We start from the raw sequence: 23,258 nt of genomic DNA, 5'->3' as shown, positions 1-23,258 counted from the left end.
ATTTATCAGTTTTTTCTTTTATGGCTTTGCACTTTTGTCAAAAATCAATTAGTGTCTATTTCTGGACTTTATATTTTGTCCATCGATCTATATGTCTATCGCTTTACCGATAACATACTGTCTTGATTATCGTAAGTTTAGGCTAAGTCTTTAAATCATGTAATGAAATTTTTCCAACTTGATTTTTTTCCCCCAAATTGTTTTGTCTATTCCAGTTCTTTTGCCTTTTGATATAAATTTATTAATCAGCTTGTCTATAGCTACAAAAATTCCTGCGGGATTTTGACTGATGTTATATTAAATCTCTACATCACTTTGGGGGGGAATTGACATCTTTACTATGTCGAGTCTTCTAATCCATGATTATAATGTAGATCTCTATTTATTTAGGTATGCTTTGATTTCTTTCACCAGTATTTTGTAGCTTTCAGTATATAGATCCTATAAAAATTTTGTTAGATTTATACATAAGTATTTCACATTTTTGGAGCTATTATAAATGGTGTTTGGACATTTTTGTTTGTTTGTTTCTGATTTTGCATTGCTAGTGTATAAGCATACAATTGGTTTTTGTGTGTTGACCTTGTACCTGTGACCTTGTTAAGTTTATTCGAAGTCTAGTAGTGTTCATTTTTCTGATAGAATTTTTGGGGTTTTTTAATGTAGATAATCATGTTGTCTGAAAATAGTGACTGTTGTACTTCTTCCTTTCCAACTTACGTGATTTTTATTTCTTTTTCTTGCCTTATCGAACCAGCTAAGACTTCCACATAGGAGCAGGAGCTCTGAGAGTTGGGAGAGCTTTGCCCTCTTCACAGTCTTGCAAAGCCTTCGGTCTTGCACCGTTATGACGTAGTATTTTTTTTTTTTTTTAAGTTCCCTTCTGTTCCTATTTTGCTGAGAATTTTTTCATGAATGGATGTTAAATTTTTTCAGCTGCGCTTTCTGTGTCTTGATATAATCTTGTAGTTTTATCTTCTTTAAGCTGTTAACACGGTGGATTACATTAGCTTATGGATGTTACATTCCCAGGAAAAAATCCGTTCGGTCATGGTATAGCTTATATATGTTTTTTACATATTACTGAATTTGTTTGCTCTTTTTCTATTGAGGATTTTTGCATTTATGTTCCTGAAGGATACTGATTGGTAGTTGTCTTTTGTTGTACTATCTTGGCTTTTGGTATGGAGCTAATGCTGATCTCATAAAATGAGTTGGGGGGTATACTGTCCTCTTCCGTTTTCTAAAAGAGGTTGTGTATAGTCAGTGTTATTTCTTCTTTAAATGTCTGGTAGAATTTGTCAGCAAGATCATCTGGGCCTAGAGAATTCTTTTTCAGAAGGTTTTAAATGATCAATTCAATTTATTTAATAGTTATCGAACTATTCAGGTTATTTATTCTTCTTGGGCGAAGCTTGATAGTTTGTGGCTTTCAGGAAATTAGTTCATTTCATCTAAGTTGTTGAATTTATGTACATAGAGTTGTTGGTTGTTTCTTTTATTATCGCCTTAATATCTGTGTGGCCCGTAGTGATATCTCTTCTCTCATTCTTGATACAGGTAATTTTTGTCTTCTTTCTTTTTATCAAATTTGCTAGAGGCGTATTACTTTTATTTATGTTTCAGTGAACCAGATTTTGCTTTCATTGATTTTATCTATTATTTTTCTGTTTTCCATTTTATTTGTAATTCATGCTTCTATTTATTATCTTCTTTTGGCCAACTTTGGGTCGAATTTGCTCTTGTTTTTTGGTTTCTGAAGGTAGAGGCTTATATTATTAATTTGAGATTTTTCTTTTTTTCTAATATAAGCATTTATATGAATTTTTCTTTAAGTAATACTTTAGTTGCCTCCTACAGATTTTGAATATGCTATATTTTAATTGTTTATTTAACTGAAAATATTTTCTGATTTTTCTTGAGGTTTTCTCTCTCACCTACAGGTTATTTAGAGAGTTTTCTTTTTAATTTCCAGTTGACCCTTGAATGACACAGGTTTGAATCACACAGATCCACTCACATGTGGACTTTTTTCTCCAGCATTTAAGTGGACCCATGAGGTTCAAACCTGTGTCGTTCAAGGTCAACTGCATTTGCAGGTGTTCCTGTTATGGTTATGATTTCGGTTTCTGGTTTAAATGAATTATCATCAGGGGACATACTTTGTATTATTTCCATTCTCTTACAGGATATAGCCTTTCTCGGTGAATAGTCCATGTACATTTTTTTTTTCCCTACAGCGCCCGATCTTCCTAGGTGGTCTCCCATCCAAGGACTAACCAGGCCCGACCCTACTTATCTTCCGATATCAGACGAGATCGGGCATGTTCAGGGTGGCATGGCCGTAGTACATTTAGAAAGAGTGTGTATTTTGCTATCATTTGGTGGCATGGTCTCTAACTATCCATTAGGCTCAGTGGGGTGGTGGTGTTTTGGTCTTCGCTCATGTTCTTGCAGGTTTTCTGTCTACTCATTCTATCTATTATTGAGAGGAAAGTATTGAAGTCTCCAGCTGGAGTTGTGGACTTGTCTATTTTCCACTTCAGTATTTTTAGGTTTCTTCATGTATTTGAAGCTCCACATGCACATTTCGGATTGTTATATCTTCTTGGTGAATTGATCTTTTATCATTATGTGATGTTTCCCTTTATCCCTGGTGATTTTCTTTGCTCTGAAGTCTACTTTGTCCGATATTAATATAGCCGCTCAAACTTTCTTTTGCTTCGTGTTTACATAATATATCACCTTCCATCCTTTCGCTTTCAGCCTGCCTGTATCATTATATCTGAAGCGAGTTTTTTGTAAACAACAGAGTTGGGTCATATTTTTTATTATCCATTCTGACAACCTCTGTCTTTTAATTGGTGCATTTAAGCAACTTATTATTAATGTTTTATTATTTGTTTTGTTTATTTCCTCTCTTTTTGTATTATTTGACTTTTTTTTTTTAGTATTCTATTTTATTCATTTTGTTTTTCGACTAAATCTCTGTAGTTTTTTAGTGGTTGCTTTATGGATTAGAATATACATTTTTAACTTTACAAAATCTACTTAGAATCAATATTTTACCATTTCAAGTGGACCATAGAAACCCTACCATCTTATAGGTCTTTTTTCTCTCAATCAATACTTTATATTTTATCTGTATTTTATTTGTTTTATGTATTGCACCTACATACATTTTAAACCCCACTATGAGTTTTAAATTTTTTTGTTTTCAGCCATCAAAAGGATTTAAAGAACTCAAGATCGAATTATTCTATTATATTTACCCAAACGATTACCATTTCTATTGTTCTTCCTTCATTACTGATATTCCAAATTTCTTTCTGGTATATAATTTCCCTTCTATCTGAAGAACTTCTTTTAGCAATTTTTAAAAACAGGTGTGCTGGCAACTAACACTCTGAGTTTTCCTTTATCTGATGCCATCTTTATTTTTCCTCTACTCTTGAGGGATATTTTTGCTAGATATAGAATGTTGGGTTGATAGTTCTTTCTTTCATCACTTAAAATATTTTCTTTTTCGTTATCTGGCCTCCACAATTTCTAATGAGAAATCTGCATTCATCAAATCACTGTTCCTCCTAAGAGGGCTTAGCAATTTTTATGTAAAGAGCCAGATAGTAAATATTTTTGGCTTTGAAGACATATGGTTTGTATCACAACTACTCCACTCTGCTATTGTATCACTAAAGCAGTTATGGACGATTTATAAAGGGATTGTGGTTATGTGCCAATAAAATTTTATTTACCAAGACAGCCGGAGGGCCAGATCTGGCCCAGAGACCATTGTTTGCTACGTTTGTCCTGTACATAACATATCATTTTTCTCCAACTGCTTTCATGATTTTTTTTGGTCCTTAGTTTTTAGCAGTTTCATTATGATATGTCTGATTATGAGTTTCTTGGATATATCCTGTTTGTAGTTCATTCATTTTTTTTTTTTTTGAATTTGTAGTTTTATATCTTTTGTCAAATTTGGGATGTTTTCAACGACCGTTTACTCAAAAAAAAGTTTTTCTTCACCGCAGTCTTTCTCATCTCCTTATAATATTCTAATGACATATTTTGGTATTGTCTTACAGTTCCCCGAGTCTCTGTTGATTTTTTTTTTCAATCTTTTTCCTCTCCGTCATTCAGATTAAATAATTTCAATTGTCAGTCTTTAAGCTTATTAATTTTTTTTTTATCTTCAGTGTGCTAGTTAAACTACCCAGTGAGTTTTCTGTGTGGATTATGGTACTTCTCAGTTCTAAAATTTCTATTTTGTTCTTCTTTATATTCTTATCTAATTTCTGGCTTTCTCTGTTTCCATTTTCTTAAGAGTATTTACCCTTGCTTCTTGGAATATTTTTATAATAACTGCTTTTAAGTTTTGGTCCAGGAATTCTACCTTTCCCATGAAAATTGATGTTTTTCTAGTTTTTAATATACTAGCCACTTTTGAATTGTATGCTGTACATTTTGAATATTATGTCATGAGACTCTGGATCTTGTTTAAATACTAAAGGGAATGTGGAATATTTTTGCTCTAGTAGACAATCAAACCAGTGGCTTTAGTAGACAATCAACCATGTCTGTGGATTGTAATTTCAAAGTTAGTTCTGTTTTCAAAGACATCGTTTCCTACCAGGAGCTGTTCTGTGTATGCGCTGCCTAGTAGCAAGTTTGGGACAGTCTCCCTCAAAGTGCAGTTCTCGAGGGTCAGATCCATGTGTGTGCACACTGAGGGTGAGCCTGGGAGCTCATGAACAACTCGACAGGACTCTCCCTTTCGACCATCTCCTTGGGCTTCTCCTTTTCAGTCCCCTGGCCAGAAATATGGGCTTTACTAACCTCCTTTGTCATGCAGATCTGGTGACTGCCCACATCAGGGGCCATGACAATAGGACTGAAAAAGAAAAAAAGTAATACGGGTTTGCCTTGACCTCTTGGGACCACAGATCTTCCTGTTAGTGATTAAATTTTTTTTCCTTCATGGTCTTAGGCACCTGTAGGCTCTGCTTTTGCTGTGATCATCACCACAGGATTGCCTGGGGGGCTGGGGTGCAAAGGAACAGAAAAAAGAAGAACATGGAAGATTTTGTCTATTTTCTCTATCAGAAACTCTTTTTCCTGCCTCTTTAGCTACAACTAGAGAGATTTTTCTGGATCTTTCTCCTTCCACATCCATGTGCCCCATTCCCAGTTTCAGGATACCTTGAGTTCAAGCTCAGGGATCAATGAAAAATGGACAGTTTATGGCTGTTTCAGGAGCATATCTAATTCCAGTCTTCTTCCCCAGTCTGCCTGCTACTGTTTCCTTTTCAGAGTCCTCGGATTGGTGCTCCAGCATCTGTTGAGGTTTTATAGCTTCATTCAGAGTGCTCACTCTAGCTTTCCCAGAGCCAGAGCTACACGAGTCCGCCTTACCCATTGTTTTGCTTTCTGTGGTTTCACTTACCTGAGGTTAACTGCAGTCCAACAATATTAAATGGAAAATTACGGAAATAAACAATTCACAAGTTTTAAACTGCACACTGTTCTGAGCTTTGATATTTCTGCTTTGAGTTTTATTTTAAAGAGGCGTTTGCTTTATTAATATTTTTTTGACTTCATGGTAATGTTTGTCAACAAGTTTTAGTGGCTCCACGACACTTTTCTGGTGAGTGTTCTATATCCATTTATTTCTGTTTTGCTCCTACCTTTTCCCTGTATTTTTATACTCAGTTGATTTTGGTTACTTTCCTATTATTTCTAGTCTTTCAGTCAAATGGATTCACCCGCCCCACCACCAGATCTGTTATTTGAAGGAATTTTCTAAAGGGGATGGCCCAGAGAAGTGTTTCTGTCAAGCAGGAATTTTCTCTAAATCACAGTCAAGGTCTTTATCACAGAGTTGTGGCTGTGTCCATGAGCCTTTGCTTATTTCCAGCCAACAGAAATCAGCAGCCGAAGGGATGCAACCAGTCCAGTCTCTCTTCTCTACTCTCTTCCTTGACCTTCTCCCAAACTCAGGTCTCTGGACCAGTCTATAACACCTGGCCATTCTCTGCTGCCAGGCCATGAATCCTGTTTTCATGGTTTCAAACACAGGCATGTTGGTTTTGAGCGTCAGGGAATATGCTCTTGCTGGACTGAACTACCCGCTGTGGGCTTTGCCTCATCTGCAGTTTAGACATCCTCTCCAGGCATCTTCCCATAACCCTGTTAGACCTTTATCACGTTGGGCAGCCCTTCTTCAGATACAGTTATAAGAGAGTAGAGATGTATTTTAGATAGATATCAAACTAGAGTTTGTATTTATCTTGTTCTCCTTAGCGTTTGAGAGTGATTTCCTAGAAGAGAAGAGGGTGACATTGTATTTATCCCACCTTAAGGAAACCAGAGTTTGGACAGTCTTATTTTAAAATTTTGATACAATATTGTCAAATTACCTTCAAGAATCTTAGATGTCCTTAAAATCGTTATACATTTAACCTGGTGTACTAGGGAAGAGGTATGTGGAGTGACAGTATATAAAAAAAGTAGGAAGATAGGCTGGCGAGGGGAGCTGCTTAGCTATAACCATCATCATCTTCAAGTAGGCAGTCAGGAAGCACAGCAGAGGGTCACACGAGGACAGAGAGAGCTGTCGGGCACCAAAGGGCTTCTTAATTAAAGGATTCTATGTTCAAAAGGCATTTTTGTATCCGGAATCTAAATCTCACTCAAGTAAGACAGGGAAACCAGCCCCAATATTCCCAAGGGGTGATTATCTGTAAGGGCAGGGACCTCGTTCCCTCAGGAGGGATCCATACTCAAGGCTGGACAGCCTGGTTACTCTCGCAGAGACCTGAAGTCAGCCTTCCAGTTACGTGTATCCGCTGGTGCTGCTGTGTAGTTGAGAACCCCACGAGTCTGTGCCTGCCCATGTGTATGACAGATGCTCCAGCACCAGAAGGCAGAGTCCTTGTACAGAAGGCCTTCCCAACAGCAGCTCTTCGCGTGCCAGCTCTGAAGAGCATGATGGACCCTGGTGCTGCGTGGACACAACCCTGTTTATGTCAAAGACTCCCATCTCCCCGTGCCAGACAGGGAACAGGTCTTGGCTGTCGGGGCTGTCTGTGGTGCTGTCCCTGGTCCTTAACCACAATTCCATGGGAGCTGGGCCATGCGCGGCGCTGTCCGCAGTCCTTAAACCACAATTCCAAGGGGCTGGCCCACGCGCGGTGCTGTCCATGGTCCTTAACCACAATGAGGGGCATTGTTGCTTCTTTTAAGCACGGAACCCAGGTGTCTTAAGTGCTGGATCCCCATAATTCTCAACCAAATGAGTGAATAGGCTGTGATGGGAGAAAAAAGGGAACAGTGATAAAAAAAAGAGAGCTGTGCTTTCGAATCATCATATAGCAAATGAATCGTGACTTAGGTTTTACAGTTTACGTAGCTGATTCAATGTGCTATTGACAAATTTTTCACGTTTCGGACATTTATAGATTCCCCACTCTGGGATATAACTCCTCACCCTCAATTCTATATGGGACTGAGGTTTAGGTGCACCCCCAGAAGGCCTAAAGTACTTTACTGTACATCCGAGATCTGATAGCAGCAGCCTCTGACCCCCAGGGAACCTGCCCTTCTTCCAAGTCTCCGAGAGCACCTGCATGTCTTAATCATCCTGAGACTCTCTCTGGCTGAAGGGCAGACATGACCTTGAGACATCCACAAGAGAAGTGATTAGATCTGGAGAAAGAGAGGCCAGGGGTGAGGATGTCGAAGGGGCTTTGGATTTGTGGGTCAGTGACGGGTGTCAGCGAACACGGAGAGTGAATGAGAACCTGCTCGAAGGTTCAATTTCATCGCTGCTTCTCCTGGAAGGCAATTGGCAGCTGTTGGCTTTTGGAGCGGCACCGGGGCTAAGGTTCATGTTGAACCTACCCAGCCACCCACCTCAAGATTTTGAGCGGCCTGAGAGGGGATGTTCAGGGCTGGGGTCCGCAGACACATTACCTCTGTTGTCAGCTCCGGACACCTGCCTGGGTATGAAGCGTAGTGTTTGGCCTGGGCCCACGCATTGGGGAAGCAGAGTTTGGTCCCATTTTTCTTCTTTATGTGAAGGATTTGAGGTGCAGAGGCGAGGGTGGAGGGCAGTTGCTTTCTCCACTTCTTTCCCTCAGTGTGGACTGGTTCAGCATCTCAGAGCAGGACATGGGCAACAGCCAGGACTGGCTTTGACCCTTGTTTATTGCTTAGGAGCTGGGTCAACCTGGACAACTCTCTAAACTTTCCTGAGCCTCAAACGCCTCACTGGCCAGATGTGGGCATCCTACCCCTCAGGACATTGGGGCCACCATAACAAGTTACCACAAACTGGGGGACTTAGGACAGCAGAAGTTTATTCTCTCACACAGTTCTAAAAGCCAGAAGTCCGAGTCAGGGTTCGGCAGGACCATTTTTCTCTCCGAAGGCTCTAGGGGAGAACCCTCTGTGCCTTTTCCTGCAGTCCTCGGCATTCTTTGACTAGTAGATACATCGCTCCAGCCTCTGCCTCCATCACCGAATGGCATTTCCCCTGCATGTTTCTGTCTCCTTATTGTCTTCTCCTCTGAGAATAACACCAATCATTGAACTTAAGGACCACCCTAAGCTGATGTGACCTCATCCTAAGTAGTTACATCTGCAAGGACCCTTTTTCCAAATATGGTCACATTTGAGGTCCTGGGTGGACATGAATTTTGGGAAGACACTATTCAACCAAGTGTAGATACTTGAAAGATTAAATGAGATAATGCATGTAAAGTATTTAGCATAAGGTCTGACAAATGGTAAATAGCCGGTAAGAGTTGTCTATTACTGTAACTTATGTTATTAATACGTATATCATTTATGGAGCATTTGCTACATGGCTTTACTATGACTTCTAGTATTAATAACAATTCTGTTCATTCACTTAGTCACAGACCTTTAAACGCCAGGCATTTTGCTGGGCTGGGGATGCAGAGAGGAAAGACACAGCTTCTTGTTCCCAAGAGGTCACTGTCAGGGAGGAGGCAGACACATAGCTCTGGACCAGAGTAACTGCAGCAGACGACGTGTGTGCCAGGAGAGTGGGGGACGGAGCAGGGGACGGAGGCCTCCCGGAGGAATCAGGGTCAGTAAGGGCTGCCCTAAGCAGCTGAGGGAGCAGCACTGTGGGAAAGATCTGGGAGGAGTGAAAGAGCCTTTGTTCATTTGGCTGCTGTCCGGGGCCATAACGTTGTGGCACAGTCTGTCCTGTCACCGGAGGAGACAGAGGTGGTAGAGAAACAGATCGCCAAGATGTGGACCCTATTCCTGGAACTGAACTCGCATCCTCTGTGGGGAGCACGGTGGCCCTTCCCCTTCCTTCTCTCCCAGGGACCGATCCTGTGACAAGGGAAGGACTTCCTTTGCTAGGGGCACAGAGAAGGAAGCCTAGGGTTAGGAAGGGGTAACAGTAGGCCCGTGAGCGTAGAAAGAGGGCTCACGTGGGCTCCTGAGGGGAGTTTGGCCCCTGGAAGCGGACCTCAGAGCCGTCACTCACTCCGATCTCCCCATCCCTTAGCCCAGGGCCAAGGACCTTGGAGCTCAGGGTAGCTGTTAGCTGTAGCTGTTGAAAGGGTGAATAATCTCAGATTGATCTGTATGACCTTGAAGACATGACTTAACCTCTCCGTAGAAACCTGTCCTCATCTGCAAAGTGGGAATGATCAGTATCTCTGGGAGGTGTAAACGAGTGAACACAAGCACAGCACTTTAGCAGTATTTGACACACAGGAAACGCTGTTTGTTCATATTGCCATCTAATTAACTGCCCCAAAGGGGTTTTAAGTGAATAAACCAGGGTTTCCTGGGGGGCAGGCACCGCTGTGCTGTACACGTATTTGTTCGTTGAACCTCACAATGACGCTGTCGTCATTCCCGCTTTGTTGATGAGGACAGCTTGCCACAGAGAGGTTGAGCCACCGCCTCACTGTCACACAGACTGATCTGAGATCATTCCGAGCCCATGCTCTTGGTCAGCGGTTGGTCAGCTGGGAGCCGCTCTCGGGTGGTGGCTTCGAATGAAAGCGATACGCCTGAAGGAAGCACAACATTGGGCAACCTCACAGGGAGGCAGAGGGCAGCGAGTTTCACAACTCTTTTTGGGGACATTTACAGGAGACACTTAAACATTAGTGAAAGAAGAACGTAATGTGAGCAGAGATTGGTATTATTACTTTTTCTCTGTCTCTGCCCTGCCTTGGGCATGTTTCTTGGTCCTTTTAAAGCGCTGGGGAGAGGCAAATACTTTACTCGTAGAGTCCGTGGCCACCACTGCGGCCCTGCTGGCTAAGGCAGCACATGGCGACCGCAGGGCGGGAGGAAGCCCCGGGGAGACGGGCAGCATGCGGAGCTGGCATACTTACTTGAAAGGAAAAAGAAAGATCTATGGCAAAGCCGAGGTCAGAGCCCAGTGCTCCCCGCAATGCCAGGGGTCCCCCTCCCCGGCCTCAGAATTTACCACTGCTCACAGAACAGGCCACGTTCCTCCCAGAGAGGCAGACTGCTCTGCAGTGGTCCAGGGCAGCGCCAGGCCGAGCCCAGTGGCACGTGCCGCTCTCCTGGCTTTCATGTGTCCAGTGGGGCAGTAAAGGCTTCTCTGGGGGACGTGGACTTGGTCAGTGACGACCTGGCTGGGAGCTGCTCCTGGGTGGTCACTGGTAGACTCTGAGTGAAACACAGCATTGGGCACGCTTGATTGGGGGAATTGGGGGCACGTGCTTCACACACATTTTGGGGGATGTTTATGAGAGACACTTACTTTCGTTAAAGTAAAATGCATTGTGACCAGAGCTAAGCGTTATCGATTTTTCTCCTGCATTTTGGTATTAAATGGGTCATAGCTGGTGCGAGCTCTGACTGTATTAATGAGGTTTCCTTCAGTGACTGCTCGGCTGAGAGCTACCACATTGGAATTCCATGGGAGAGGATTACTGGATGTGACAAATAGGAGAAGAATGTCTTTCCTCAGCTATTTTGGGGGATTACATAAAACGTTATCAAAAAGGAGCGCTATTCTCTTCCACAGCCAGACAAGATCTGTCTCATTGTCATGCAGGGGACGCACCCACCACCAGGGAAAGCCAGCCTCGGGTGCAATATGTCTTATTTATTGCTGCATCCCTGGGTCCTAGCGCATCTCCTGGCACGTGCGATGTCTCGGAATGTCTTTGCTGAATGAATGAATAAATGAATGAAGGGCGACTGGCGAAGATGCACCTGGGAGGGGGAACCGGGAAGGATGAAGGCAGCATGGAGTCACGTGTGTTGGATGGGTGGAAACGGGCAGCTGGAGAGCCTCAAAGACCTTGTTGAATTGCAGGCAATGTCGATTCATTAAATTAGTCAAAGAATATTTGGGGGGCAGCCTCCTTACACCAAATACTTGTCCTGTCCTTATGGAATCTACATTTTAGTGGGGAGGGCAGGCATCGAATAGTTACACCATGACTTACTTAAGTACAACTGTGGTGGGCACTTCCAGAGAGAAATTATGAAAACATGGTGCCCTGATGTGGCACAGAGGTGAGAGACAGTTTATCTGAAGACTTAATGTTTCCATGAAGAGCTAAAGGAAGGGTGAGTTTTAGACAGAAAATAAGGAAAATGTAATGGAGAGATTTATATATGTCTGTCTGTCCATCTGTCTATCTGTCTGTCTGTCCATTGTCTATCTGTCTGTCTGTCTATATTTGTCCATTCATTCATTCATTCATTCATTCATTTAGCAATTAAGTATTGAGCACCCATTCTGTCTCAGGCATGTTCTAAGTGCTGGGGAGATTCAACAGGGAGCAAAATAATTTTTTTTTTCCTTAATGAGCTTAAAAACAAAGTGTAAAGGTTTGTGCATCCTTTATTAGATTTATTTTTAGGGAGCTGATACTTTTGATGCTCCCCGGCCTAAGGAAGGAAAGGCACCAACCCCTAAAGGAGTCTTGTCTTTCAGAATTTTCATTTTGTATCCTATGGCTGCTGATATAGAGGATTGCAATTCATCTTTGTATATTGAACTTTGTTTCCAGTGTTCTTGACAAATTCTTTTATTCAATCCAACAGCTACTCTGTAGAATCTTCCGTATTTCTATGTATACAATCTTGTCGGCTATAAATAATGAACATTCATTCTGATCTTTATACCTTAGATTTCTTTTTCTTATCTTATTATACTGGCTAGGACCTCCAGTGCAATAGAAATGGTGATTGTAGCTATCTTTGTCTTGCTCCTGATATTAGAAGGAAAACTTTAAATAATTCATCTTTAATGGCAATATTTGCTTTTAATATTTGCTTTTAAGGTTTTTAATATGTATTCTTTACCGGATTAAGGAAATTCCTTTCTATTCCCAGTTTGCTCAGACTTTTTTGTTTGTGTGTTGTAAAGGAATGTTGTTATCGTTATCTGTTCCATGTACATATGAGGGTGGGAGAAGGGCTATCAGATGGATCCACACACCCAGCAGATCCACTCTAAGTGGACTTGGGCAGGATTCCATTTATTTCTAGGTCTCCACTCCAATGGGGACCACAGTGACACTTGGGGTCTCTGAGTCTCATTATCAACTCAGACTCTGTGTCCAACAGTCCTCAAAATTTGGGGGTCTACACAGGGTGTACACAGATACCCAAATAAATGGCAGTAGGGAGCATGGGGAAATCAACCCAGTGTATATAGGTATTCACTGTGAAATCGCAGGATCCTTTCTTTTGGGCACCTGGCCATCTCTTGTCCATTAGATTCCAGGTGTAAAAACTGGCTCACGTACAGAGAGTAGGTAAGGATTATGACTTTTTTGGGGGCAATTTTCCTGCTCTCAGGTTCCCAGGCATCCTTCCTTGATTTCTTCCGCCGAAAACTTGTCAGCTGTCCATCGCTCTTGCCTGATGTTCCGACGACCTTCTCTGTAACTTTCTGCGGGTCTTTCTTTGGCTTCCACTCTGACCTTGCTGTTTGCGTTAATGATTGTGCCCCGACTTCTGGTGGTTAAGCGCTGCCACCTCTGCTGCTTGGCATCTAATCATTCCCGTGCTCTCAACAAGCCCAGTTCTCTGTCAGCCTCTCCTTCTATCAGTCCTCCAGGCCTGGCCTACGAAGAGCTGTGGCTACCACTGAATCCGTAGTGATGCTGGCCCCTCTCACCATCCCGTTCCTTATGACCGCAGAGCACAGTGTGCTCTCTGGTCCTTCCCCTAGAGCATCCTCAGTGGCAGGTACTCTGGCTTCCCGGGCCCTTTCATCCCTTCCTCCAGCATCAACCAAAGCATCCCTAGCGTTCAATCTTCCGTTTCTGCGTACCCTGAGGAGCCAGCCAGTAGAGTTTACGCCACCTCCAGGGGACCTTGCCAGAATATTAGGTCTCCGGAGAGTGCCCTTAAGTCCACATCCTCTTAGCTAATCCATTTTGTAGTCCAGCTCCTTTGAGCAAGCACCCTCAGAATCCATCCCCATGTCTTCCCTTCTTCCCGCCGGCACTTGGAGGCCGGGACTCGCAGCTCCTTTGGGGTGTGGTACCTTTCCTTCCTCAGGCCAGCACATCCCTCCTGGGCTAGGCTGCGACTTTACTCTAGTTACACGCCCAAGGTATGCTGAGTCGAGGTCTCTGCGTTGTTTTTCAGCCCAGGAGAGTGCTCACTCTTCCTCGGGATGGGTGGGCACTTCTGCAGGCTTGGAAGATTCCAACTTGTCTTGGGAGATCAAAATCTTTGGAGGCTTCTGCCCAGATGCCTCCATCCCACGTGTCAGAGTTCCCAGTTTTCCCAGCTTGGCCCCTGACCCTAGCATAACAAACACGCATTGGTGGGCATCTAACCTGCTCTGCAGTTCAGTCACTTGTCTGTTAGGTGCTAGGCTTGGTCTGCCCTGTAACCTGAAGCCTCTCTGGCTTTCACACCTGGCTTTCAGTTGCCTTTTATTGGCCCTCTGTGTTTTATTGCCGTCCCGTAAATCAGGGGTTCTGCAAACCTTTTCTTAAATATTTTAGGTCTGTCGGCCATACCGTCAACCTCTGTTGCAGCTACTCAACTCTGCCTTTGTGAAAGCAGCCATAGACAAGAGTAAATGAATGGGTGGGGCTGTGTGCCAATAAAACTTTATTTACAAAAACAGGTGGCCGCCTGTGGGGAGTTGTTGGCCCATTTCCACTGCAGAGCATCAGAGGCAGCAGCCATGCAGTCCCTGCCTCCCAGCGGGAATGCGTGGATGCTGCTAGGGGCATGCGGATGGCGGGCCGTTTCTGTTTCTGTCTGAGTCACACTTGGTTATTTGCATTTCTCTAACGATTTGTCCGTTTCACCAGTTTTCTAACTAGATGGCATAAGTGTTTATAGCATCCTTTTACCTCTTCAGACTTCATTTCATCTGTGCTTTCGTTCTTCTTTTGTTCCTAATATTATTTAAATGTAACTTCTCTCTCTTTTTTTTTTTTGATAAAAATTGCTAGAGGGTTTTCAATATTAGAGTTTTCAAAGAATCAACTTTCGATTCTCTGTTGTGTGTTCGTTTTCCGTGTCATGAATTCTAGCTCTTGTCTTTATTCTTTCTTTCTTTGTATTGATTCTGTTTTTCTCTTTGTTTTTACTCTTTTATATTCTTTCTGTTAGTTAATTCATTATTTCCCACCCCTTCTCCACTAAAAAAGATAACCCTTAAGTATATATTTTTTCCCCTCAAATTGCTATTTTAAGTGGACCCACAAGTTTTGATTTGTAGCATTTCCACTGCGACTTAGTTTAATGTCTTTTTGAACTTTCACTCTTATTTCTTCTGTAAGACTATGTAGAGTGTTTTAAACTTTCCAGATATTTGGGGATCTGGAAGGTTTCCATAGGATTCAAACTTGAAAACTCATCGCTCCGATATCCACATGGTTTTGCTCCAAGTTCACCATCCCCCAAATCGTACCTTCCCCACGAATTCAATATTTCATCAATGCGCAATGATCCTTTTTATCCCTAGTAATGCTTTGGCCTTAGAGTCTATTTTATCTTTTTTATTGATTAGTAGTTGGTACATCTCTCTCTGTCACATTACTTTAAACATTTTATTTACTTATATTTTAGCTATGCCAGGTTTCAATAGCACATAGCAAGATTTTATTTTTAATGCAGACTGGCGATCTCTTGTTTTAAATCAAGAATTGAGTCTATTTGTATCGATACAATTATCGATCTGTTGAGTTGATTTTTACCATCTAGTACTCTCCGTTTGTTCTGGGGTTTTTCGTGTATGTGATTCTTCCCCATCCCCCCCTTTTTTTGCCATGTTTTCAATTGATTGAGCTTTGTGTTTTTTCCTTTTCCATTTTTAAAAATGTCTATGGTTTAGAAGTTGTACCCTTTATTTCTATTTTTAAGTGATCATGTTAGAAATTTTAACATAAATATTTAACTTAACAGAGTCTAAAGTTAATCCGTGAGTTCAGCCATCATCTCAGACCGTAGAAAAACAACTCAAGGAACTTAACCATGGCCCACCCGCCACGCCCCGTCCAGCCAAAGTGTTCTTACTGTGAAGATGTCGATTGTACCTTGACTTTTTAATAGCCCACAAAATAGATAATATTATCAATGCCGTTTATACGGTTAATATTTTCACGCTTGCCTTCAACAGACATTTACTGAACGCTGTGTGACAGGCACTGTTCTAGGTGCTTAGATTACATAATGAGTGCAACAGGCAGAGTTCCCCACCCTCATGGACTCACTGTCAAGCTGGAGGGGCGACAGAGTCTCAATACACGCAGTCCCCGAGTGAATTGTATATATGTTAGAAAGGAGCAGCTACTATGAGAAAACGGTAGAACAGAGGAAGGGAGAGCGGGAAGGCAAACCAGTTTTCTGCGGATGGTCGGTCGGGGCTGGGCTCGGGGAGGCGGGAGATCTGAGCGACGGCCGCAGGGAGCGGGGGCGTCCTGCCCGCCCGGAGGGGCTGGGGAGGCAGCCGTGCGGTCTGAAGGCGGGAGCACGCGTGGCGTGTTCAAAGACGGCGAGGAGAGGGGGCCAGCGCGGCTGGGGCAGGGTGGCGAGCAGGGGAGGCCAGGTCCCCAGGGCCGCGGCCCCGGCCCGGCGGGCGTGGCTTGTGAGGGCTCCGCTTGCACCCTGAGGGCACCTGCCTGGCCTTCCCAGAGGTTCCCTCTCGCCGCTGCGCTGAGGACAAAGAGAACAAATCGTGGGATCAGGAAGAAGGATCGACGTAGAGTGTCTTAGCTGTGACAGCAAAGACCGTAGATGGCGTGGCTTTTGAAGGACAGGAGTTTATTCCTCACGGGTTTGGAGGCCAGAAGTCTTGCATCAGGGCCTCATCATGGTCAAGTTCTAGTGAGAATCCTCTCTTGGGCTTCAGACCACTGACTTCCGGTCGTATCATCGCTACGCTGGACATAGAGCGAGGGAGCTCTCTGGGGTCCCTTTTCTCAAAAGATGCTAATTCCAGTCACGAGGGCTCCACCCTCATGGCCCGATCACCCGCAAAGGCCCCACCTCCTAACGTGAGCTCATGGGGTTTAGAATTGCAGCATATGAATTGAGGTTAGAATTTCACATACGAGTTTGGGTGGGGCAGAGACATTCAGTCTCTTGCATAGGGGACCGGTTAGGGGGTTAACGTAGTAATCCAGGCAAGAGACCATGGTAACTTGGGCCAGGGTGTGGCCAGGTAGACGGGGGAGGGGTCCGACACTGGATGTGCTCCAAAGGCAGCATAAACAGATCCCCTCGTGGATTGAGTGTGGGGAGGGGTCAGACATATTTCTGAGGGTTTTTGTGCTAAGCAACTAGCAGAAGGGACAGGCCACCGACCAAGATGGGGGGAGCCGTCTGCGGAGCAGTTTTGGGGGAAAGGATGGGAGTTCTGTTTGGGATGTACTGAATTGGAGACGCCTCAAAATTCAGGTGGGCATTTGGATACCTAAGTCTGAGGTTTCAATGGCAGAGCCAGGTTTTGTGGGCTGGAAGCTTATATAATTTTTAAGGGCCTTTTTAAAGAAAGAAAATGTAAAATTACATAAAAATCAGATACAAGAGAGACCCAGGAACTTTAGCTCTAGAAGAAAGCTGCCTTTTGGGGGCCGGGATTATAAATGTGCACATCACTAGCACGTCATTATTTCTCGTCGTGAGACTGCATACAGCCAGGGCCTCACCTCCAGCACCTGTGAGTGAGACTGTACTTGGGAATAGAGCCTTTGCAGACGTCATCAAGTTAAAATAGGGTCCTGCTGGATTAGGGCAGACTTTAAGCCCAATATGATTTGTGTCCTTATAAGAAGAGACAAAACTGGATACAGAACCACAGGGGAGAAGGGCGTGAAATGATGAAGGCAGAGAGTGGAGAGATGCAGCTTCAAGCCAAGAACACCAAGGATTGCCAGGAGATGCCGGGCACTGCAGACACACAGAATTATGTATTCTCCGTGAGCCTCCCGACAGAGCCTGGCCCTGCTAACACCTCGATTTCCGACTTGTAGGCTCCAGAACCTACGAAATTTACCTACAAAAGGATAAAGCATCGTTGTTACGAGTCGTCCACGTCTGTGCTACTTTTTACGGCAAACCCAGGAAATGAATACAATGAGGGAGGGTGCGTTCTTCCAGACTCATCAGGGAGAGACAGATCCAGGAAGGCAGGTGGGGAAGGCAGGACGTGGGTGGGAAGGAACCCTGAGGGGAGCGAGAGCCAACTGAACAAAGCATATCAAGGAGGAGGGGTGCATGCCATCCCCGGTCATGTCCATGGCTGAGAGCCGACCATGGGCCCAGCAATGAGGAGATCGTGGACAAGAACAGCTCTGGTGGACCGGTGGGGGTGCGAGTCTGTTCGGAGCTGGTTTAAGAGAGCCGAGGAGGGGAGAAATGGCAGACGGAAAATAAGGACGGCTGTTTTTCGGAGTAACTGCAAGGGAAGCAAAGGAACGAGGTGCCAGCTGGCAGAGACATGAGGACAAGACGACTTTTGAAGACGGAGGGAAGACTAGATCATCTGCAAACAGCTGGAAATGATCTGGGAGACACTGAAATTCTGGGACCGTGGGTGTCAGAGGGAAGACCTGCCGAAGCCACGTCCCTGGTCAGGTGAGAAGCAGCGGAGGGACCGCTGGCGTCCACTCTGTTTACTCCTTCCTTCCTCGCCATTTGTTCCAACACCTAAGACCTTCCTTCCGGGGCCGTTTTCCGTCTTCTCGAAACGTACCTTCAAGGAGCGTCCTTAATGGAGTCTTCGTGGTGGCGAACTCCCTCAGGTTTTGTTTTGCTTTGTTGCTGAAAATATCTCCATTTCATCCTCCTTCTTGAAAGATTGTTTTGCTGGAGATAGGATTTTAGGTTGACAGTTACTTTCTCTCTTGGAAATATGAGTCCAGTGTCTCCTGGGACTTAGTGGTGCACTTGAGAAATCAGCTGTCAGTCTAATTGTCATTTCTCTTTTTCCGACGGCTGTTGAGATGTCTCTTCATCTTTGTGTTCTGCGTTTTCACTACGATTTGGCGGGTGAGGGTTTGTTCTTGCTTTTCCTGATGGGGATTCATTGGGCTTCTTGAATCTGTGGATGGCCGGCTGCCTTTCAGAACTTGAGTTCTAAAACTTCTCAGAAAACCCAGTTATGGTGCTGGCCTCTCCCTCTTAAACTTGGGCTTGTGCGTGTTTGCGTTCTACTTTCCACATCTTTACCTGTACTTAATCTTTTCCAAGATTTTTTCTCTCTGTTGGCCTTCTTAGTAATATCTTTCAATTTATCTTTCATTTCGCCAATTCTATTTTTGACTAATTTTATTACATTGAGCTTTTTCATTTTTAATTATTATATAGGCATACCTTGTCTTATTACATTTCACTTTATTGCACTTGTCAGATATTATGTTTCCAGGCAAGACCTTCCACCAGCAAAAAGATTACCACTTGCTGAAGGCTCAGAGGATGGTTAGCATGTTTTAGCAACACAGTATTTTTTGATAAAGGTATATACATTTCGTTAGTCGTATACTGTTATGCACTTAATAGACTATAGTATAGTGTAAACATAGCTTTATGTGCACTGGGAAACCAAAAACTTTGTGTGACTCGCTTTATTATGGTGGTCTGGAACTAAACCCACAGTATCTCCAAGGTATGCCTGTATTTTTCTTTCTAGAAGTTTTATTTTCCATTTTTTTAAAAAAAATCTTCCCAGTCAATGTTGAGATTCTCATGTTTCTTCGTCTGCTTTTATTTCCCTTCTTTTCTTTCTCGAAACAGAACAAACAAATTTTATACTCCATTTCCGGTCATTCCCACATCGGAGTCTGCAGTTCTGACTCTCGGCTGGTCTTGTTTATGGAAGATGGTTTCTTCTTGTGCTTAGTGATTTCATGGCCTCATGCTTCAAAAGCTGCACCAGAGATAAAATCAAAGTGCCTTAAGTTCACTTAATGCGTCTCCATCCTTCCTGAATGTGCCTTTAAAATCCAAGGGGTCTGATCACCTGCCTCCTTGTGCTCTAGGCTACAGAAATGTTAAGTCGAAGAAGTTAAAGTAACATCTTTAAAAAAAATCCTGAAGTCTAAATTAATAAGTTAATGGAATTTCTAATTATGTTGAGCTTTTAAAATCTCCTTCCCTCGATAAACATAAAGTATGACTGTGTTCTCTAAATAATTAAATTTAATATCTTTTAATAATTAGGACTTTGCAGTCGTGTTCATAATTAATCATGTTTTATCTTTGATGTAAGACCTTTTTCACTTGTGGAAAGAGATTCTAAAATTTTAAAACAAACTTAAAACCGGGAGATTCTCACAGTGCGTTTCAGAAATTTTGCCATATTGTAATGCCAGATCATGTCACCCGTGACCAGCAGCGTTTCGCTCTCAGCCTCTTTTAATATTTCTCCCAGGGCTCATCCTCAGAATCACAGGCCTGAGACACGAAGGGGCCTTGAGGTCCCCCCATCACTGGAAGCTGACAACTGAACACGTGGAAAAAATATTTTTCGACAAATACCCTGTGTGTATGATGCTGTCGGGATGGGTGGGGGGGTCCCTTTGGTTGCAGAAGTGATGCTTCATCTCTTCTACGTGTAACCCCAACTTCATTGCTTCTGAGGTTCTGTGATACTAAGGCTTGCGAAAACGTCCCTTTAAGAGACAATGGAATCAAGTCTCATGTAATGATGATGTCTCAATACAAAGAGGAGTTTTTCCTTTTTTACTTTTACGAGAACACACACATCTTGCAAAAATACATACAGTACAGAAGGATATGCGGCAAAACGTGTCTCTCTCCCACCTGCTACAGGCCCCGCTCAGACGTGACAGCGGTCACGAGTAGGGTCTTCACTGTTGATGTGCATGTCCCAGCCTTCTGCATGCCACACTTCCTCTTCTGGCTTCTAGGCAGGAAGGGGTCCCGGACACGGGACTGGTGGGTGTGGGGTTCGGCTTTGGGTCATTTCTGCCTGGAAGGAAAGAGAGGACCTTGCACGGCCTGGGCGCCTACTGTTTGCCCAGTGTGCATCTGAGGCTCCGCCCCCTCCGGGCGACTCGCGGGGGCCGATGTGTTATCCCTGTGAGTCGCCGAGAGACAGCCAGGTCCTTCCCTACCCCAAGCGCCCTCCGTCCCGTAGCATCCTCCCCCTCGGCTGGGAGGTGCGCGGACTCTTCTCTGAGGCTCCTTCTGGACCCAGACGTGAGTCGAGACCAGAGGTGAGACCGGTGACACCTACAGGAACCGCGAGGGACACCGACAGGATTTGGGCATTTCCCCTCTTTGGCTCAGATGTAAATTTAAGATGACTCCAGTCTCACACACCTGAGTTCTAAGTGAAGACGTGCCCTAGGACAAGCGAATGTGTGGCAGATGACACGAAGCGACGATTCGATGACGTGCACTTGTACTAACTGTCCATTAAGCTCTAAGGGAAAAGCAGTGACGCCAGGTGCCTCCCCGTGTAGACCAGGGGCCGGCCGTGTAGACCAGGCTGGCCAGGCAGGAGTGGTCTCTCTCCTCAGCCAGGTGCCAGGGGAAGCGGCAACGGTGGCATCTCTGTCATGCCAACAGGCACCCACCAGAGGTGACACAAGGCTTCGTCACAGAGGGCTAGCTCGTGAAGCTAGAGTTAAAACTCGGCGAGGTCCCAACATGGAGTTTTGGGGGAACACGAGCACGGGGCAGCAGCGGCCCTCAAACTGGCCTTGAGACTCCTCCACACTCTTAAAACTCCGTGAGGGTCTCGGAGAGCTTCGGACTGTGCGGGTCATAGCTATCAGTCGTCACTCCATTTGAGTTAAAACTGAAGAAATTTAAAAACACAAGAATACACAAGCGTAGTTGTACATCCCCCAAGCTGTCAGAGCCGCCGCACCATCATGTCACACGGCCTCTGGAAACGCCACTGCCCTCCAGGGGCCATCCCGTCTTAGGGTCGGTGCAGGGTACTCTGGTGCCCAGACACACCTGAGAACCTCCACGCTAGACTCGGCCCTGGGCAGCTGGCCGGAGGGAGTGCTGATCCCAACCCGGTGCCTGCAGGACCAGAGGCGACCTCACGCTGTGGCCAGCAGCTGCCCATGGACTTCTCCCTCTTTGGCCCTATCATCAGCAATAGCTCGGGACCGGGCGATTGGCCGTCAAGGGCTTCCAAAGGCATTCGAGAGCTCACCTGTCCTTGACCCTCCTTCCCTTGTGGGGGTGGGCCTGTGGCGCTCTGTGGAGAGCTCCGTGTTTTGGCAGTGACAAGCCGTTTGGGAATTATGACTCGTAATCCTCTCCCCGACTCATTTGTGCAGAAAGGCTGCTTTTCCCCACGCGGTGGATGTCCCCGCCGAAACCCCGTCCCTCCATCCCTGTTACGCGGTCCCGGAAAGACTCTGGCTGCTGCTTTGTGGCTGCTGTTGGGGCGACACGGAGACACGCAGCAAGAGGGCAGCTGGGTCCGGGCTGGGAGCTGCCGGTTCGGGGGTCTCAGGGGGCCCCCGCTCTGCCCCGTCTTTCCGAGTTCGCTGTCAGGAAACTCTCATAAAGGAGGCCAGCAAGGACTGGGAACACATGTTTATTTTATGAATGACTTCAGGGAAAGAGGGGAGAAAACCATCCAGAATGTCATGCAGGAGGCTGTGTTCTTTTTATTATGTTTTGTCAGTAAACAAAAAAAATTGCCACATTTAATACTTACACGGGTCCCGTGGGATTTCTCTGACTAATGTAAAATGACAGTTGTCGCAACATTCTATATAAATACAAGTCTGTTTGTGGGAGCCTGTTCTATTTTTAATGTGAACCACACCTAACTCGCTCTGAAGAATTGTACCCTTGGAATCGAGAGTCCTGTGTGTTATCTATTCATGGTACTGTCTTAGGCGCAGCCCAGAAGAAAGCGGAGGCATCCCAAACTTTTCAGTTTAATGCGAGAATTATTCACCTAATTTTCCTGCAGCTATCGCGCTACTTAATTTATTGTCGTGCGGAGCTGCGAGACAATGGAGCTAATGAGTGACACGGTGTACTTGGGGAGGCAATCTATAATTTAGGAGGCAGCCGATGATCTTAGCGCTGTCTGCAGTCTGAGCAAAGCAGGCAATAAAAATAAAGAACACACTCGCAGATTATATAAATATGCACAAATCCATACATCCACGCACACGATGCCCAGCAGTAGGCTGCTAGCCCTCTCGGTCACACAAAACATGAAGTTATCCTTCCGTGATGCATGGGGAAAGCTGATGCTGTGTTCGTGAGTATACGGTGGACTTCATGGCCAACCCTTTTGAGGACCGTGAGCTTATGGAGAGTTGGAGGGAACAGGACTTTCACGAGAGGGACAGGCGTGGTGACCTGGACACGCTACTCCCTCTCGCTTCTCAATCACTGCTTCCCGCACCGGTTCGAAATAGCCCTGGCAACAGGATGCCTCTTAATCCTAGGGCACCCGACTGCTAATTAGCATTCAAGAGCTGAACCAGCAGGAGACTTGAGGATGGCGCCCTTTGGAGACCTCAGACGGGGGTGGCAAGCGTGTGTCAGAAGACCACTCCCCCCCGTGGTGATGAGCTTCCCTGATGAGCTGGGCTCCCGGCGTCACTACCCAGCCCTGCAAATGGAGACCAGTTGAATCTACTTGTCATTCCTCCAGTGAGGAAGAGGCCCTCGGACACTCTCTGATCCAACACTGGACCCCCTGTCGAGTAAGAGCAACCACACAGGTCTCTCGGGGCAAAGCATCCTGAGCGGGCGCGGAGAGGACACGCCATTCTTCCAGCTTTCATCAG

General features: G+C 44.9%; 1 protein-coding gene and 1 pseudogene across 15 annotated transcripts in view; one reads left to right on the top strand and one right to left on the bottom strand.

The window, feature by feature from the left end:
* The window catches only part of CAMTA1 (calmodulin binding transcription activator 1), a 784,924-nt gene that overhangs the window by 435,714 nt on the left and 325,952 nt on the right, over nt 1–23,258 (top strand). The window lies entirely within an intron of this gene.
* Nucleotides 2,232–2,350, bottom strand: LOC120585962 (uncharacterized; annotated as a pseudogene).

The sequence above is a fragment of the Pteropus medius genome, unplaced genomic scaffold (assembly GCF_902729225.1).
Source record: "Pteropus medius unplaced genomic scaffold, Ma_sr-lr_union100, whole genome shotgun sequence".
Classification (NCBI taxonomy): domain Eukaryota; kingdom Metazoa; phylum Chordata; class Mammalia; order Chiroptera; family Pteropodidae; genus Pteropus; species Pteropus medius.
Note: the sequence above shows the minus strand (reverse complement) of the source record. Positions and strands in the feature narration are given on the sequence as shown.